The sequence below is a fragment of the Bubalus bubalis genome, chromosome X, assembly GCF_019923935.1.
Source record: "Bubalus bubalis isolate 160015118507 breed Murrah chromosome X, NDDB_SH_1, whole genome shotgun sequence".
NCBI lineage: Eukaryota > Metazoa > Chordata > Mammalia > Artiodactyla > Bovidae > Bubalus > Bubalus bubalis.
In genome coordinates this window covers 92482579-92486994 of record NC_059181.1, presented here as the reverse complement: position 1 = coordinate 92486994, position 4416 = coordinate 92482579, and the positions used below count along the sequence as shown (strand labels likewise).

The 4416-nt window shown below is 41.3% G+C and overlaps 1 pseudogene; it reads right to left on the bottom strand.

Moving 5' to 3' along the window:
* Positions 1 to 429: 429 nt before the first annotated feature.
* Positions 430 to 1136, bottom strand: LOC102405240 (annotated as a pseudogene).
* Between the last annotated feature and the right edge of the window lie 3280 nt (positions 1137 to 4416).

The following is a 4416-nucleotide window of genomic DNA, read 5'->3' as shown; positions in this document are numbered from 1 at the left end:
AAAACTTCTCCACACACTGCATTTCTTGCAACTATGAAGTCATTTGATGTTGGTCAGGTACCATTTTCTCTCCTAAAACTTTGCTGACATCAAAATATGACAGTTAACCAGTGTTAAATCTATAAAATATTTATATAGGGCAGCACATTAAGCTTTAGATGTTTGGCAATTAAACCACATAAAAATTGGACAAGACCCCCATTCTATATATTCAGAATCAGGTGTTCACAGTCCCTATCGGCTGCCTGTATAAAGCTCAACAGGCAACAGAGGCAACTGGCAGTTACTTTGAAAGACATAGAACACTATGATCTGGAAGCACATTATGAAGTGACCACAGTGTCATGTAGCACCCCCGCCTTTGTCCCAGGTGATCTCATAATTCTAGAATGGCAGGTCCAGCAGATACAAAATAAAGACAGACAACACAACATTTAGTCTGTGGAGACACCCTAACTCATCACTAGGCACGCACTGATTCTGAACACAATTCGTCCTGAAAAATTGTCAAGAACACCCTGATGTTTTAGATTGAGTAAAATCCATCTGCCTTGCACTTCACTGTAACTTTTTTGACAGTACTCCATGGGTCAAAGGTAATCTAGATGGCAACTAATGATTGTAGATGCCTCATATGCAGTTTTTTTCTCATAATATGGAAAATATTTTAATTCCATCGGGAAGATAAGTTAATACAGTTGCTATGTTTTCATCCTTCAAAATATATTCTATAGTTGATTCTCTTTGAAGCTTTAATCCAATTACTCTGCTCATTTTCACATGAATACAAGGGTTTCCTCTGATATAGCCAAACTCAGGATCATCCACAGCACTGCATGCTTGAAGTAAGGCAATAAGAAACATGACATACAACATAAATTGGACTTCTCTGTTCAAAAGGCACTTCATCAGGGCAAACTGTGAGATTCTTTCATTTTTCCAAGTCATATGGCTTTAGGTCTTCAATGTACCCTTTATAGGAGTCTGGATCAGACAAACTAAATGAATATTCCAACACAGTCACTAATTTTGGGAAAAAATGGAAGTCCTGGACTATCTGGTCATGGTATTTTGGAAACTCATGGTTCAGATTCTGCAACAGCCCACATTGTGAATGAGAAACGTGCAGCCAGGAACCCATGGGTAAAAAAAGAGCAAGATCAAACCTTTTTAAAGGGTCTTTTCACTGTTCAAATACAAGAGCATTTTCGTGTATGATGTACTTGTATGACTAACTCACTACTGTACATTCAGGCAAATCACATACTTAAGACTCCTCTGACTGGTTGGGGTGGCAGTGTGAGTCACAAGCCGGCTGCAGTAGTGGAAATTTTCTCTTCCTGGGAGTGGGGCAGGGTCTGGCTTCCTTGAACTGCTTAGTGCCTCCACCAGGACCTCTCAGGACAAAGGCGGGCTGTGTACAAAGGAAGCCCATGGTGCTCCGGTCACAGGCTCCGGGCTCCAGGAAAGGGTTCCCCAGCTTCCCGGCGCCACTCAGGAAGGGAGGCTCAGGTTCACTGGAGCTGTCTTAGAGGCTGCCTACTGCAACATCATTTGCTCATCTCTTTATATTTTGGTTCCTGAGAATGCTTTCATATATCATGAGAATTAGCCCTAAATAATTTCCAAGTATTTAACCATTTCAGACAAGCTTTGCTGGGATGTTGTTGTTTGTCATAGACTGCTTTAAATTTTTCAGTAATAGAATCCTTTAAAAGTAATACAGCTGGGCTTCCCTGGTGGCTCAGTGGTAAAGAATCCACCTGCCAATGAAGGAGTTATGGGTTCCATCTCTAGTTCCAGGAAGATCTCACATGCCTCTGAGCAACTAAGCCCATGCACCACAACTACTGGGCCTATTCTCTGGAGCCCAGGAACCACAACTATGGAAGCTGGAGCACCCTAGAGACTGTGGGAGAAGGCTCTGCAGTAAGAAGAGAAGCCGCCGCAGTGAGAAGCCCATGCACCGCAACTAAAGTAGCCCCCTCTTTCTACAGCTAGAGAAAGCCTGCACGCAGCAATGAAGATCCACTGCAACCAAAATAAACAAATGCAATTATTTCTTAATTAAATAAATAAATAATTTTTAAAGTAATACAGTTCACTATAAAAAATAACAGAAAAGCATTATCCTGGCCACCATTGGTTGCCCAGCGAGATTAGAGTATTCAGAGCTTGTAGCGTTGGGACACAGTGAGAAAGCTTTAGAGTAATTCCAGGTTTCTGGAATTACTGGTTTACTGAGCAGGCATTTATAAGACAGTTTCCTTGATTTACTTAACCTCTCCTAATTTCCCATAGCCTGGTCTGAATTAAGGGTTGAATAAGAAGTAGCTTGACAAAGAGCTCTTAAGATCAACGGAAATCTTGAGAGCCTGGGGCTTAATCCTTCAGCTACAGGGCTCCCCACATGGTGAAATTACAATGCTATACGAACTGTTCTGTGGACCAGTGACTGGTCCCCTCACACTTCAGGAGAGTGGAATAGTGTCCGCCACTCTCCAAGTCTGTGGCCCCAGTCATGGGCCTGGGCACACTGCACACTGTGTCGCCTTGGTTGTGACCCCAGGCCACGTATCTCCACAGTCCTCTCAGCTCGCGGTGATTTTCCAGGTACTCATAAAAGGTAAATGTCACTTTTGTTTATTATTATTCTCATCAGTAGTTCTCCAGCTGTGATCCCCAGACCAGCAGCGTCAGCATCACCTAGGAACTTGTTATAATATTCTTGGCCCTCAACCAGAGTTGAGTGTTTATACAAGCTACAGATGACACAAGGTAGTTTGAGAACCACTGCTCTAAATCTAGAAATGACTGCTAAAGTTGTATATGTTATCACCTCTCTGAACCTCAGTCTTCTCAGTGGATATGACAAAATCCCCCACTTTACCACAGTGGTGTGAGGAATAAAAGGGAAATCCTTTGCAAATGGTATCTGTTGACACTTCTGTGTTTTAAGACAAATTACCTCCTGGAGCTGGGAAAATAATAGAAAATCCTTATACTATTTCCTTTTTAAAAAATGCTGTAACTGTCCTAAAAAAATACAGTCTTTAAAAAATGTGCTTTCTTTTCCTCCTGACTTTATCTTCCAGGAGACTATAATAGTGAGAAGATCTATTTTTAAATGTCTGGCACACAATAGGACTTCAACAAACATTAGTCCTGGCCTGCCCTGCTTTCTCTCTCACATAAAACTAACATAGAATAAGCTATATTGACATACACTACATAGAATATAGATATCAGAGACAGCATCTGGAAATGTAAGCAATAGGTAAAGTATACATAAACTTGCATAATGTATGAAACTTTGGTGTAAGTGACTTCATTGTAGGAGGAGTCCTAAGAGAAGAAAATACTCCCACCATTTCCTTTTATTCCTGGTGGTTACTTGGCCATATTAGTTTAGCTAAAGTTTAACACTGGAGAGGAAGCATTTCTGCCTGATCAGTGTGGCTAGAGGTTTCACTTGAGCCATAGGCTTAATACAAACATTGCCATCTTGCCTAGAACATTGTCTATAACATACCACCCACTCAGTACATTAGAATGAATGAATGAATGAATGAATGACAGTGACTTGAGCTCAGTCTCTGGATGATCACCCATCTCTTCATACAGAGGGCTGCAATCATGACCTCTGGTAAATGGAAAGAAGCGGGAGTTTTTTAATATTATTATTTTTTTTATTTTTGGCCTCTTGACATGTGGCATCTTAATTTTCAGACCAGGGATTGAACCCATACCCCCTTCAGATGAAGCATAGAAATCTTAACCACTGGACCACCAGGGAAGCCCATGAAGCAGGTTTTGACGACCTCTGTGTATCAGGCTTTGTTCTAGGTGTTCGAGATACATTAGTGAACAAAACAAAATGTTTTCCCTCTATGCAGCTTACATACTAAATTCTAAAGGTGTAGAGGATGAAGCAGACAATATACACCATAATGTCAGGTAATGATAAGTGCTATGAATGTGTATGTGGTTATGAGGCTTAGCAAATAGAATTATCATTCTGTCAGCAGCTTAGAGAAATGACTGATGCCAGTTCTGAGGTATTTAATGTACAATATAAGTCTAGAATATCTTGTCATATCATTTAGCAAAGAAAGTGAAAGTGAAAGGGAAGTTGCTCAGTTGTGTCCGACTCTTTGCGACCCCATGGACTGTAGCCTATCAGGGTCCTCTGTCCATGGGATTCTCCAGGCAAGAATACTGGAATGGGTTGCCATTTCCTTCTCCAGGGAATCTTCCCAACCCAGGGATTGAACCTGGGTCTCCTGCATTGCAGGCGGGCACTTTAGCCTCTGAGCCACCAGGGAAGCCCATCGTTTAGTGAAGAAGCTGTCAAAGATTACTGGGGAAAAAATAAAAGAATACAGAGGTCATGTCAAAAGGACACAAGATATAACC